Source organism: Pleuronectes platessa, chromosome 11 (genome assembly GCF_947347685.1).
Source record: "Pleuronectes platessa chromosome 11, fPlePla1.1, whole genome shotgun sequence".
Taxonomy (NCBI): Eukaryota; Metazoa; Chordata; class Actinopteri; order Pleuronectiformes; family Pleuronectidae; genus Pleuronectes; species Pleuronectes platessa.
In genome coordinates this window covers 3924749-3940949 of record NC_070636.1, presented here as the reverse complement: position 1 = coordinate 3940949, position 16201 = coordinate 3924749, and the positions used below count along the sequence as shown (strand labels likewise).

The 16201-nt window shown below is 40.3% G+C and overlaps 1 long non-coding RNA gene across 1 annotated transcript; it reads left to right on the top strand.

Annotated features, from left to right (window-relative positions):
* Window positions 1-6286: 6286 nt before the first annotated feature.
* On the top strand, window positions 6287-9552 carry LOC128450420 (uncharacterized). Its single transcript, XR_008340006.1, has 3 exons — window positions 6287-6417; window positions 8407-8916; window positions 9036-9552. It is a non-coding gene; the product is annotated as an uncharacterized LOC128450420 (long non-coding RNA).
* The last annotated feature ends 6649 nt before the right edge of the window (window positions 9553-16201 follow it).

Here is a 16201-nt window from a genome sequence, read left to right as displayed (position 1 = left end):
TTTTAATTTGTGTAGGTTTCGAATTTTGTCTATGCTGCCATTTCTGTTCAGTAGTATCAAGTAAAAAAAATCGTACAATAAAAAGTTGAACTGTTTCTCGAACGACAACAAAAAACAAACTCTCTTCAGTAATTTTGGTGAACTGCAGTCCCATGGCAGAAGACAAACTGTGGTTACACCAGGAGGGAACCATTGAGTCACGAGAGAAGGTTGTGTGTGTCCTGATTTCTTCACAGGCAAACAGCAGCAGACTGTCCAGTATATACTACTATACGACTAAAATTGGATTTGTTCTCTCTGTAGTATATTGATTGGCCGAAGGTTTTGGACACAAAGAGAGTTAAGCCACACAGACCTCAACATCATGTCATGAAGAATGTTTTTGGAGTTCCTGTTCCTGCTGGATTGTCATTTTTGTAAATAAATATGTTAAGTCAAGTGGGTCAAGGTCTCAAATGAATTTTATCACACTAAATATTACCAATAAGATAATATTGTTTGTGTGTTTTACTGTGCTAAACCTAACAGTGATTGAATCTGATCACTCCTGATTCTAAATCCCACAGCGTACGTAGGAGAAGCTAACGTCTGTTCCCGATTCCCCCTCGAACCAGTCGCACCGATGAAAAGTCTCATGTTCCTGCAGCACAGACAGGGCAGCATGGACGTTCATTATTAGCCTGTGAAATCTCACATATCTCTGAACTGTGTACACTCATAAAGCGTCTGTGAAAGCCAACCACAGCTATGTGAATGAATATTGCAGTCAATGTATTCCACAGTGATGTGCGGAAACCCCCTGAAGAGGACCAGAGGGAAGAATTTAAATTTAAATTACTGCACTTGTTCAGTCAAAGTCAGCTTCTAATAACTTCTTTTTAATACTTATGTAGGAAAACAGTGCCATCTAGTGGACTTGACCGTGCGGGAGATGTAAATCAAACTGAACAAATTCTGATGAACAACAAAATACGTTTCTGATAAAATGCGAGTTAGTAAATCCTCGATGAGAGAATTGGTTGAGTACAGACTTAAATATGATAAATAAAATCTTCATATCAAAGCAAACAGGGAGCCAATGCAACAAGTCAAGTGTTTCTGTCGTGTGATCACATTTTCTTTAACCACGTTAAGATTTATAACAGCAGCAGAAACACGCCCACCTTCACCTCTTCAAGTGTGTGTCTCCACTCACATTTGAGGCTCTGACCTTCAGAACATGGACGTGATCAATCAGGATGTCACCTTATGTTTCATTCTGTTTTGTATGACAGGTAAAGTAGAGGAGATGGATATCAATGCACAGTCGTCTGCTACTAGCTGTTATTTCAGGGATGACAGGTGAAATTGACAATTGTTACATTAAAATTTACTGTTTAACACACAGATCTAACTGGTGCGAGTGATGTCACGCAGACCTCCTCAATGTGGGAGAAAAGGGGCGACAATGCAACAATACACTGCAGCCACACCAAGGGCAATGAATACTACCAGATGTACTGGTACAAGCAGCTGTCGGGAGAAACTATGAAACACATCGCATCAGCAGTATTTGGCAGCTATTGCGACTACGGAGATTCCAGCCGAGACAAATTCTCAGTCGAAAAACCAGTTGCTCATCGTGGGACACTGACGGTGAAGCATGTAGAGCCAGCGGATAAAGGCTTGTATTTCTGTGCTGTGAGTCGACACAGTGGCACAGACACACCTGACAGTTGAACAAAAACTACAGTGCACAGTTTTCATATGATCACGTGAACCAATCATCTGGATTACTGTGAGGGACCTCAAACACCAAACACACACAGGCACTGCCACGTTTCTCTTTTATTGGTCACGTCAAGTTTAATGCCGAGTTATTAATTTGCAAGACTGCAGAAAAGAAGTCTGTGTCACAGTAAAGATGTGTTGTAATGGCATGCTCAGGTTTTGAGGTCTTTTTTTCTTAGGCATCATAGTGCCTAAGAAAGTTAGTTTGTTGATTAAAGCACATAGGCAGAATAAACCAATGTTATTAGAGACAAAAGCTGGAGAGAGCCGCTTAAAATCATCATTTTTTTTTTTACACCAGCAGGGGGGGGACACAAACCTTAACAAAGACCTACTTATTCATTACAATATAACACCCCCCTCCTTCCCCGCCCAGGCTGCCACCACCCTCTTTAACCGTGATACTGAAGCACTCTCATACCCGATAGCTGAATCAACAGAACCTGAACGGAAAACGTCTCAAACATGTTCTTCATGGTCTTCATATTTTGTTGTCTTCATTTGCCAGGAAACAAGGGTAAGAAACAACAACATGAGTAAGACAAGATCAAAGTTGATGATGATTTCTGAATTTTTTAATTTCTCCTGCCCCCCCCCCCCCCCCCCCCCCCCACACAGGGGCCTATGACACCAAAAATGTTGTCCAAAAGCCTCCTTCCATTTTTAAAAGAACTGGTGAATCTGTTGACAGTGAGATCAACTGCTCACACGACATAAAGGACTTAGATATCATCCTCTGGTACAAACAAGTCCAACACGATATGGAGTACCTGGGATATCTGAATCGGAATATGGCATTGCTGGAGAACGACCTACCAGGACAAATCAGCTTTGATGGAGATGGCAAAAAATACTCTGACCTCACGGTTTCCAATCTTTCAATAAGCGACAGTGGCGTGTATTTCTGCGCAGTCAGACAACACAGTGCTACAAAGTGCCCTCAAGTCAACACAAAAACCTTAGAGTCAACCCCAGACAAACAGGATGTTCAGGAGCCCAAACACCTGGCGTCAAGCCTCCAGCTCCACTGAAGATATGATCAACTTCCCTGTCACAGTTTTAACCTATTCTGACACAACACTGTTTGTTGTAGTTGAAATAAAGTTTGTTTTAAAATCTAACTCAAAGATGCCCCCCGAAGTCTGAGCTGATCAATTGTAGACAAAGGCGTGTTTATACCCTCCACATAGTTATAGAACAGTCAAACTCAATTGCACATAATCATTGTACCATAAAGCATTCCACTGAAAGCCTGATCATCACAAGTTAAACACTTGCTGAAAAGAAAATGATTGAAATACAGAGACTTCAGTTTTAAAAACCTACTGTACGCTCCTAACAATGCTAACATCACAGATATTGACATTGCAGCTTTCCAGGTCAAAGCACTGACACCTCCCCTGTTTCTTAACAGTGATGAAACGGTGAAACACTGATCTGCTCTCGTTCACAGAAGCCTAATTGTCAGGAGCAGGGTGGGGGGCTGATGAAAGAGTCTCCATTCTGAATGCATTAAATATGATCTTCACTGTCTTCATTGTTTGTTTCCTTCACGTCCCAGGGATCAAGGGTGAGTTTTATAAGCAGAGGACGATAATAATAATAATAATTTTAGCACTTAAAATCTCTTCTGCCACAGGCGCCTTTGACACCAAACGTATCGTCCAAACACCTCTTTCCATCATTAAGAGAACTGGTGAATCTGTGGACAGTGACTGCTCACACGACACAGACAACTTTGAGAACATTCTCTGGTTCAAACAGGAGCAAGACAAAGCTCCAGAGTACCTGGGACATCTCAATCTAAACTTCCTGTACGTCGAGGCTGGCGTGCGAGGAAAAATCAGCCTTAAAGGAGATGTATGTAAACATTCCAACCTCACTGTTTCTAATCTTTCATTGAGCGACAGTGGTGTGTATTTCTGTGCAGCCAGACGCCACAGTGCTGCAGAGTCTTCCCAAGTCCACACAAAAACCTCAGAGTCAACCCCAGACAAACAGCATGTTCAGGCAGCTGAACACCTGCAGTGAAGCCTCCAGCTAAACTGAAGATCTTATAAACTGATGTTTCATTTGGACCTTTTCTGGGGTCATCACGTCACAAAAGTTGAACAACATTTTGTCATAACAGGCTATGGCTGTGCTGAACATAACGTCTGAGTTGATAAAAGCCAGACTTGGATTGAGTCACTAGTTGTTATGTTTTTACTTGAGTACTACAGGCAATGCCTTCTATTTTTTAAGATCAACATAGAAAAAATAACTGGACATGAAATCTGTCCTCCCCAGCCTGATCTGTACCGCACCAATTAACAAGTCACAATCCCCCATGATGTAAACCATTCGTTTGTTAACTTATTTCTTGAAACCACCATTTTAGTTTTCCTTTTGAAACCAGAAGCATTCATACAGGAGCACGACTTGGAGCCTACACCTGCCATTGAATGAGAGTTGCTGTTGTTCATATGGTTTCCAGGCCCCATTGCATACAATGTTTTTTCATCTATTGACTCTAAGTGGGACCATCATGATATAATGAGGAAGACTTGGAACCTGCGATTGAGACTGTAAACGCCTTAGGAAAATGGTCTATGCCAGTTTAACCACCATGAAAAACACAGACAGCTTTAAATGTGGTGTCACTCCCACCTTCAACTCTTCATGACGCTGTAACAAACGAGGACTCAAACACTTTCTGACTGACATGGATATTACCACCATCAAACAAGACCTTCTCATATTATGTGTCCTTTTTCTGTGGACTTCAGGTAATAAACAATACAAATAGACCAGTTAATATTAAAACTTTACATCAAATTACTCATGTTCGTATTATAGTAGATCTTTCCTTTTTTGTGTGTTGATAACTTGACGGTAATTACACACAGGTCTGTCTGATGGTAACGGTGTCAACCAATCACCCGTACTGTGGAAAGACACGGGTGAAGATGCAACAATAAACTGCAGCCACACCAAGGGTTCCACCTTTTTCCAGATGTACTGGTACAGGCAGCTCCCGGGAGAGACGCTGAAGCAAATACTGTTTATATCTTCAAACACAAACCGTAAATATGAACCTGGATTCACTGAAGAGAAGTTCTCCTCCACCAAGCCTAATGCACTCAGTGGGACATTGACAGTAAAGAATCTGGTGCCAGAAGACAAAGGCTTGTATTTCTGTGCAGTCAGTGAACACAGTGACACACACTCACAGGGTAGATTAACAAAAACCCCAGTGCAATGCCGGCACTCCTCCATCCTTCTCTCTCACATGCTGTAGGGGGACCTCCAGCATCATAAATACTCCCAGTTGCTTTTTGATTTCCTGCCAGACTTTTGAATACAGCTGCAGAATCAAACGTCACAAACTGCAGCGACACTCCCATCAACAACTCTTCAGATCTCTGCAACTAACCTGACAGTTACACAGACTTGATCCAAAATGGTCGCCTCAGCTCTTTGTTAATGTTTTGAAGAAAGGTGACTTTCAATAAGAGGTTGTTGTTTTACAGAGTTCACCTGTTGCTTTGGTGATGACAGAGTTTTAGAGTCGTCTGCTTTAGCATTTCCATCAACTGTTATACACAGGTTTCACCGCTGGAAGAGACGTCACATAAAACTCTACGCTATGGAAAAGACAAATTTAAAAGTGAGACAAGACACTGCAGCCACGCCAAGGGGGTCAATGAGTAGCAGATGCACAGATTCTTTCATTATTACATTTAAAAGAGGCATTGCCATTTTGTTATGAAATAAGTAAATCTTTTTTTGGTTGGTGTAGAACCTCAGTTCCCAAACTGGGGTACAGGTACCCCAAGGGGTACGCGAAGTGGTTCAGGGGGTACGTGGGGAGAACATTTTATCTGCGTTTTCAAAGTGAAAAAGCCCATTACATTTTCAAACTGAGCTATAAATAATCGTGCAATATTAAATAGTCTGAATAGCCAACTCGCATTGCCAAAAATACCCATATTCAGCAAAATAATTACACTGCCAAAAAAAGTTACAGGTAGGTTAGTGACCGTTAGTCAAAACTAGGGATGGGCATAATTAATCGACAATCGATTAATTGATCCTTAAGAATTTCGTAGATGACATTATTTTGTCGTCTACGATTATTATAAGTCCTGAAATCCCTGACAATTTCAAAGTTTCAAGTGTTATAGACTGTATACGTGCGTCGGGGGGGTACGTAGCTGGAGATTGAATGTCTGAAGGGGTACGAGACTGTAAAAAGTTTGGGAACCACTGGTGTAGAACATTGTTAAACTCCATCTTTGTCCCCATTTTATTTCCATCGACCATTCAACACATCCACTCCGAATTATAGCAGGAAAGCAAGAGTGCTGGAAAAGCTCTTATTATGAAAGTTAATTCTTGACTATTGAAACAATGGTTTGACAAAATAAGGGTTTAGGGCCACTTAGTGGACCCCTTAGTACACAGCACAGCACAGCAGTCATACGAGGTGGTACAGGAAGAGGATGGTGTGTGTGCGGGTTACCAGGAAACAGAGGTGTGACTTAAGAAGAACAGCATATGCAGCCATGAAAACACACCACAGATGATCGTTCCTAAAGTCAGCCATGAAAGACAACAAGATGATCACACTCTTCTTCATGACCTTTAATATCGTACTGGTCTCAGGTAATGAAATAATGTTCAGAGATAATCTCAAACTAGTGTGTTCCTTAATGTTTAATCTCAAAGGAATGGGAAAAAAACACTCAGGAAATACTAAATGATTGTCCTGTTCATTTACTAGATTCTGCTTATAGGTAAAATAAACAGAATTATTAAAGAAATCTTTATTTATGTCTGTATTTACTATGTAATCTTGCCGGTGCACTGCCAGTGACAATTTTTATCTGTTTTTGAAAGTGTTCAGGCTCATATTGTAGTTAAATAATTCATTTATCTTTTTTCCACAGGTTCCTCTCTCAGTGACAAAGTCCAGCAGCTTCCAGCTCACATTTACAAGACACCAACAGAAACAGCAAAAATCTACTGTTCACACAGTATTGACAGCTATGATCAAATCCTCTGGTACAAGCAGATAAATAACAGAGAGCTTCAGCTCCTAGGATACATGTATGCAAACATTCAAAACCTTGAGCCTGGATCTGGTGTGCAAATGGACGGGAACGCGAATAGAGATCAGAATGTCACATTAACAATTGAAGGACTGAACCTGAACAGCAGTGCAGTGTATTTCTGTGCTGCTCGTTTACACAGTGAAACACATCATCTGCTCCTCTGTACAAAAACCTGCACATGAGGTTCTTTCATCAGCTCCCAGCCCCTTACACACACACCCTCCTCTCATTAGGGGGCAGTATTTGTACTTGCTGTTACTCCGAAATGTGGTGAGAGTTGATATGACATTTATGAAGTTGAGAGAAGAGGGAGTTGACTCATACAGGAGGTGTAACTGCTGATGGACTGAAGAAACCACAATGATCCACTGAAACAAGGCTTAACCCAGGGGTGTCCAAACTACGGCCCGCGGGCCATCTGCGGCCCGCCATCCATTTTAAATTGGCCCGCCTCAATAAAATTAAAATTAGAAAAAAGAAAAAAATTATATATTTTTTTTTTTTTTTTTTTTAAACTAGCAATTTAGTAGCACTTAAATGGAACTTACTTATAGCACTTTGTACTCTTGCTCTATTCTTGAAGCAATTGTACTTTCTTGATTCTTGTTGTTCTGGGTTTGTACCCTCGGGTAGGGGAGAGCGGGGTAATGTGAGACATTTTTGACATTTGCTCCCCTTTAGGCGAGCTAAAATTATTTATCAGTAAAACTTACAAATTTCCCATTAATTCAGGATATTTCCTAGCAATGGAAATGATCAGAATGTCTTCAGGACAAAGGGAAGTGAAAATATGATTGTTTTAAAAAAAAGTGGTGTTGTGTCTCAATCTACCCCAGCTTAGGGGTAAAGTGAGACAGACCAGAGAAATCAAGGGGATAAGGTGATCCACTTACTTTTTCCACTTTAAAACTACCATAACAACACATGTTGTAATAGTTAAATTAAGCACATTTATGATTATTATGATTCATGTGATCTCTTGCACACCCTAGCTTACCTGCACATTGTTTCTCTGTCAAACTACCCGATGTCTCACATTAACTCGCTCTCCCCTACCCTTGAATGCACTGATTGTAAATTGCTTTGGATAAAAGCAACAGCGAAATGAATTGTAATGTAATGAACTAAGGCCCACTGTATTTTACTTCTCAGTTTGACCTGCCAGCTGTCCCTCAGAACGCCGCTAAGTGATTGAGGCGCACTGTCAACAGTCCGCTCGGGGGCAGGGGGGCATGGCGACGTTAGTGGCCCAGTACTTCGAATTTTTTTCTGTATGTGGCCCTCGGGATAAAAAGTTTGGACACCCCTGGTTTAACCAAACAGCCAGAGAACACAAAATGATTTTCCTGTTTTATTTTATCTTCAGCTTGACTTTCAACAATATTTTGGTTTTAGGTAACAACAAAGTTAATTTGAGAACTTGTATTTTATTTTAACCACAGTTATTTCTGTTAGATTTTGTGAAGTTTTATGTTCCTCAGTTTTTAAATTCATCAAGTGTTTGTATTTTGTCTGATCTTTTTTGATCGTTCTTACACAGGTTCCTCTCTCAGTCACAAAGTCCAGCAGCGTCCAGCTTACATTTACAAGAAACCAGTAGAAACAGCCCAAATCCCCAATTAACAAGTCACAGCCCTCTAACATGTCCACCAGTGGTTTGTGAACTACCTTCTTGAAACCAGAAGCAGTCATACAGGAGCACGACTTGGAGGCTACACCTGCCATTGAATGAGAGTTGCTGTTGTTCATATGGTTTCCAGGCCCCATTGAATACAATGTTTTTTCATCTATTGACTCTAAGTGGGACCATCATGCTATAATGAGGAAGACTTGGAACCTGTGATTGAGACTGTAAACGCCTTAGGAAAATGGTCTATGCCAGTTTAACCAACATGAAAACAGAACAGATTTACATGTGGTGTCACTCCCACCTTCAACTCTTCATGACGCTGTAACAAACGAGGACTCAAACACTTTCTGACCGACATGGATATTACCACCATCAAACAAGACCTTCTCATATTATGTGTCCTTTTTCTGTGGACTTCAGGTAATAAACAATACAAATCGACCACTTAATATTAAAATTTTACATCAAATTTCTCATGTTCTTATGATAGTTGATCTTTTTTTTTTGTGTGTTGATAATGTAACATTAATAACACACAGGTCTGTCTGATGGCAACGGTGTCAACCAAACACACGTACTATGGAAACACACGGGGGAAAATGCAACAATAAACTGCAGCCACACCAAGGGTGTCTCCTATTACCAGATGTACTGGTACAGGCAGCTCCCGGGAGAGACGCTGAGGGAAATACTGTTGATGGTTTCAAAAACAAAGCCTGACTATGAAAATGGATTCAGTGAAGAGAAGTTCTCAGCCACCAAGCCTGATGCGCTCAGTGGGACATTGACAGTAAAGAATCTGGTGCCAGAAGACAAAGGCTTGTATTTCTGTGCAGTCAGTGAACACAGTGACACACACTCACATGGTAGATTAACAAAAACCCCAGTGCAATGCCAGCACTCCTCCATCCTTCTCTCTCACATGCTATAGGGGGACCTCCAGCATCATAAATACTCCCAGTTGCTTTTTGATTTCCTGCCAGACATTTGAATACAGCTGCAGAATCAAACGTCACAAACTGCAGCGACACTCCCATCAACAACTCTTCAGATCTCTGCAACTAACCTGACAGTTACACAGACTTGATCCAAAATGGTCGCCTCAGCTCCTTGTTAATGTTTGGAAGAAAGGTGACTTATAACAAGAAGTTGTTGTTTTACAGAGTTCACCTGTTGCTTTGGTGATGACAGAGTTTTAGAGTCGTCTACTTTAGCATTTCCATCAACTGTTATACACAGGTTTCACCGCTGGAAGCGATGTCACATAAAATTCTACACATGGAAAAGACAAAGTTAAAAGTGCGACAAGACAATGCAGCCACACCGAGGGGGTCAAACAGTAGCAGATGTACCGATTCTTTCATTATTACATTTAAAAGAGGCATTGCCATTTTGTTATGAAATAGGTAAATATTTTTTGGGTTGGTGTAGAACATTGTTAAACTCCATCTTTGTCCCCATTTTAATTCCATTAACCTTTCAACACAATCCCCTCAGAATTTAAGCAGGAAAGCAAGAGTTCTGGAAAAGCTCTCATTATGAAAGATAATTCTTGATTATTAAAACAATGGTTTGACAAAATAAGAGTTAAGGGCCACTTAGTGGACCCCTCAGTACACAGCACAGCAGTGTTCATTTCGTTGACGAAGACGATGACGAAATATATTCGTTAACGACCTTTTTTCCATGACGAAGACGAGACGAAGACGTAACGAAAACGAATCTTTGAAAATAAAAACTATGACGAAATCTATTTTAATTTTCGTTGACGAGACGAGACGAGACGAAAATGTTGGTGGTTGACTAAGTCACAATAATTTTTAAAACATCATCGTATCAGGCCGTCATGAAGTATCAGGAGCGGGCGAGTGAGTGTGTCTGTGTGTGTCTGTGTATGTGTGTGTGTGCGCCCCAGATAGCGCTCCGGTCCGTAGCTCCGCCCCCCGCCTCGCGCACTCGCTCAGAGAGACACAGTGAAAGCAGAGCGCGTTCTCGTGGAGCAGCCTCTCAGTGACCGACTGCTTCTTAACTATGGAAACAGTGAAAACCAGAGTTTCTATGGTCTCAGCTGCTCAGAGATCAGCGCCGCAGCTTCTTCATCAGAGCAGAAGCTGCAGTTGGTTTGTACCGATGTTCAGTTTCTGTGTCCGGCTCCAGTCTGACCTGCTCTCCCTTTTTGTTTTCACATTTAAAATTAAATATATATTTTTAAGCTATTAGGCTGCAGCTATATGTTTTTAGAAAAGGAGTTTAATGTGGCTATTAAATGTGACTAAAACTAGACTAAAATGGAATTAGTTTTCGTCGACTAAAACTAGACTAAAATGTAATTTGTTTTCGTCGACTAAAACTAGACTAAAATGGAATTTGTTTTCGTCGACTAAAACTAGACTAAAACTAAGAAGGATTAAAATGACTAAAAGGTGACTAAAACTAATATGCATTTTCGTCAAAAGACTAAGACTAAGACTAAATCAAAAATAGCTGCCAAAATTAACACTGCAGCACAGCACAGCAGTCATACGAGGTGGTACAGGAAGAGGATGGTGTGTGTACGGGTTACCAGGAAACAGAGGTGTGACTTAAGAAGAACAGCATATGCAGCCATGAAAACACACCACATATGATCGTTCCTAAAGTCAGCCATGAAAGACGACAAGATGATCACACTCTTCTTCATGACCTTTAATATAGTACTGGTCTCAGGTAATGAAATAATGTTCCGAGATGATCTCAAACTACTGCGTTCCTTAATGTTTAAATTCAAAGGGATTGAACTAAACTCTGAGGAAATACAAAATGATTACTAGATTCTGCTTATAGGTAATATGAACATAATTATTAAAGATATGTTTATTCATGTCTGTATTCACTATGTAATATTGCAGGTGCACTGCAAGTGACAATTTTAATCTTTTTTTCAAAGTGTTCATTCTCATATTGTAGTTAAATACTTCATTTATCTTTTTTCCACAGGTTCCTCTCTCAGTGACAAAGTCCAGCAGTTTCCAGCTCACATTTACAAGAAACCAACAGAAACAGCCAAAATCTACTGTTCACACAGTATTGACAGCTACGATAGAATCTTCTGGTACAAGCAGATAAATAACAGAGAGCTTCAGCTCCTAGGATACATGTATGCAAACATTCAAAACCTCGAGCCTGGATCTGGTGTGCAAATGGACGGGAACGCGAATAAAGATCAGAATGTCACATTAACAATTGAAGGACTGAACCTGAACAGCAGTGCAGTGTATTTCTGTGCTGCTAGTTTACACAGTGAAACACATCATCTGCTCCTCTGTACAAAAACCTGCACATGAGGTTCTCTCATCAGCTCCCAGCCCCTTACACACACACCCTCCTCTCATTAGGGGGCAGTATTTGTACTTGCTGTTACTCCGAAATGTGGTGAGAGTTGATATGACAGTTATGAAGTTGAGAGAAGAGGGAGTTGACTCATAGAGGAGGTGTAACTGCTGATGGACTGAAGAAAACACAATGATCCACTGAAACAAGGTTTAACCAAACAGCCAGAGAACACAAAATGATTGTCCTGTTTTATTTTATCTTCAGCGTGACTTTCAACAATGTTTTGGTTTCAGGTAACAACACAATTATTTTGAGAACTTGTATTTTATTTTAACCACAGTTATTTCTGTTAGATTTTGTGAAGTTTTATGTTCCTCAGTTTTTAAATTCATCAAGTGTTTGTATTTTGTATAATCTTTATTGATCGTTCTAACACAGGTTCCTCTCTCAGTCACAAAGTCCAGCAGCGTCCAGCTTACATTTACAAGAAACCAGTAGAAACAGCCCAAATCCCCAATTAACTAGTCGCAGCCCCCCATGATGTCAACAATTGGTTTGTGAACTACCTTCTTGAAACCAGAAGCAGTCATACAGGAGCACGACTTGGAGGCTACACCTGCCATTGAATGAGAGTTGCTGTTGTTCATATGGTTTCCAGGCCCAATTGCATACAATGTTTTTTCATCTATTGACTCTAAGTGGTACCATCATGCTACAATGAGGAAGACTTGGAACCTGCGATTGAGACTGTAAACGCTTAGGAAAATGGTCTATGCCAGTTAAACCAACATGAAAACAGAACAGATTTACATGTGGTGACACTCCCACCTTCAACTCTTCATGACGCTGTAACAAACGAGGACTCAAACACTTTCTGACTGACATGGATATTACCACCATCAAACAAGACCTTCTCATATTATGTGTCCTTTTTCTGTGGACATCAGGTAATAAACAATACAAATTGACAACTTAATATTAAAACTTTACATTAAAATACTCATGTTTTTATTATAGTTGATCTTTATTGAATTTTTGTGTTTATAACGTGATGGTAATTACACACAGGTCTGTCTGATGGTAACAGTGTCAACCAAACATCCGTACTGTGGAAAGACACGGGTGAAGATGCAACAATAAACTGCAGCCACACCAAGGGTTCCTCCTTTTACCAGATGTACTGGTACAGGCAGCTCCCGGGAGAGACGCTGAAGCAAATACTGTTTATATCTTCAAACACAAACCGTGAATATGAATCTGGATTCACTGAAGAGAAGTTATCCTCCACCAAGCCTAATGCACTCAGTGGGACATTGACAGTAAAGAATCTGGTGCCACAAGACAAAGGCTTGTATTTCTGTGCAGTCAGTGAACACAGTGACACACACTCACAGGGTAGATTAACAAAAACCCCAGTGTAATGCCAGCACTCCTCCATCCTTCTCTCTCACATGCTATAGGGGGACCTCCAGCATCATAAATACTCCCAGTTGCTTTTTGATTTCCTGCCAGACTTTTGAATACAGCTGCAGGATCAAACGTCACAAACTGCAGCAACACTCCCATCAACAACTCTTCAGATCTCTGCAACAAACCTGACTGTTACACAGACTTGATACAAAATGGTCGCCTCAGCTCTTTGTTAATGTTTGGAAGAAAGGTGACTTACAATAAGAGGTTGTTGTTTTACAGAGTTCACCTGTTGCTTTGGTGATGACAGAGTTTTAGAGTCGTCTGCTTTAGCATTTCCATCAACTGTTATACACCCTAACCCTAACCCTAACCCTATGAAAACAGAACAGATTTACATGTGGTGACACTCCCACCTTCAACTCTTCATGACGCTGTAACAAACGAGGACTCAAACACTTTCTGACTGACATGGATATTACCACCATCAAACAAGACCTTCTCATATTATGTGTCCTTTTTCTGTGGACTTCAGGTAATAAACAATACAAATCGACCACTTAATATTAAAACTTTACATCAAATTACTCATGTTTTTATTATAGTTGATCTTTATTTAATTTTTTTGTTTATAACGTGATGGTAATTACACACAGGTCTGTCTGATGGTAACGGTGTCAACCAAACATCCGTACTGTGGAAAGACACGGGTGAAGATGCAACAATACACTGCAGCCACACAAAGGATTCCACCTTTTTCCAGATGTACTGGTACAGGCAGCTCCCGGGAGAGACGCTGAAGCAAATACTGTTTATATCTTCAAACACAAACCGTGAATATGAATCTGGATTCACTGAAGAGAAGTTCTCCTCCACCAAGCCTGATGCGCTCAGTGGGACATTGACAGTAAAGAATCTGGTGCCAGAAGACAAAGGCTTGTATTTCTGTGCAGTCAGTGAACACAGTGACACACACTCACAGGGTAGATTAACAAAAACCCCAGTGCAATGCCAGCACTCCTCATACTTCTCTCTCACATGCTATAGGGGGACCTCCAGCATCATAAATACTCCCAGTTGCTTTTTGATTTCCTGCCAGACTTTTGAATACAGCTGCAGAATCAAACGTCACAAACTGCAGCGACACTCCCATCAACAACTCTTCAGATCTCTGCAACTAACCTGACAGTTACACAGACTTGATCCAACATGGTCGCCTCAGCTCCTTGTTAATGTTTGGAAGAAAGATGACTTACAATAAGAGGTTGTTGTTTTACAGAGTTCACCTGTTGCTTTGGTGATGACAGAGTTTTAGAGTCGTCTGCTTTAGCATTTCCATCAACTGTTATACACAGGTTTCACCACTGGAAGCGATGTCACATAAAACTCTACACATGGAAAAGACTAAGTTAAAAGTGAGACAAGACACTGCAGCCACGCTAAGGGGGTCAATCAGTAGCAGATGCACAGACTCTTTCATTATTACATTTAAAAGAGGCATTGCAGGTTTGTTATGAAATAAGTAAAAAAAAATTGGGTTGGTCTAGAACATTGTTAAACTCCATCTTTGTCCCCATTTTAATTCCATTAACCTTTCAATACAATCCCCTCAGAATTTTAGCAGGAAAGCAAGAGTGCTTGAAAAGCTCTTATTATGAAAGTTAATTCTTGATTATTAAAACAATGGTTTGACGAAAATAAGAGTTAAGGGCCACTTAGTGGACCCCTCAGTACACAGCACAGCACAGCAGTCATACGAGGTGGTACAGGAAGAGGATGGTGTGTGTACGGGTTACCAGGAAACAGAGGTGTGACTTAAGAAGAAAGACATATGCAGCCATGAAAACACACCACAGATGATCGTTCCTAAAGTCAGCCATGAAAGACGACAAGATGATCACACTCTTCTTCATGACCTTTAATATAGTACTGGTCTCAGGTAATGAAATAATGTTCAGAGATGATCTCAAACTACTGCGTTCCTTAATGTTTAATTTCAAATGGGATGGAACAAAACTCTCAGGAAATACAAAATGATTATTAGATTCTGCTTATAGGTAATATGAACATAATTATTAAAGAAATCTTTATTCATGTCTGTATTTACTTTGTCATATGGCTGGTGCACTGCAAGTGACAATTTTAATCTTTTTTCAAAGTGTTTAGGCTCATATTGTAGTTAAATGCTTCATTTATCTTTTTTCCACAGGTTTCTCTCTCAGTGACAAAGTCCAGCAGCGTCCAGCTCACATTTACAAGAAACCAACAGAAACAGCCAAAATCTACTGTTCACACAGTATTGACAGCTACAATCGAATCTTCTGGTACAAGCAGATAAATAACAGAGAGCTTCAGTTCCTAGGATACATGTTTGGTAGCTCTGGATTTCCAGAGACTGGATCTGGTGTGATAATGGTCGGGAACGCGAATAAAGATCAGAATGTCACAATAACAATTGATGGACTGAACCTGAACAGCAGTGCAGTGTATTTCTGTGCTGCTAGTTTACACAGTGAAACACATCATCTGCTCCTCAGTACAAAAACCTGCACATATGATTCTCTTATCAACTCCCAGCCCCTTACACACACCCTCCTCTCATTAGGGGGCAGTATTTGTACTTGCTGTTACTCCGAAATGTGGTGAGAATTGATATGACAGTTATGAAGTTGAGAGAAGAGGGAGTTGACTCATATAGGAGGTGTAACTGCTGATGGACTGAATAAACCACAATGATCCACTGCAACAAGGTTTAACCAAACAGCCAGAGAACACAAAATGATTGTCCTGTTTTATTTTATCTTCAGCGTGACTTTCAACAATATTTTGGTTTCAGGTAACAACAAAGTTATTTTAAGAACTTGTGTTTTATTTTAAGCACAGTTATTTCTGTTAGATTTTGTGAAGTTTTATGTTCCTCAGTTTTTAAATTCATCAAGTGTTTGTATTTTGTCTGATCTTTTTTGATCGTTCTAACACAGGT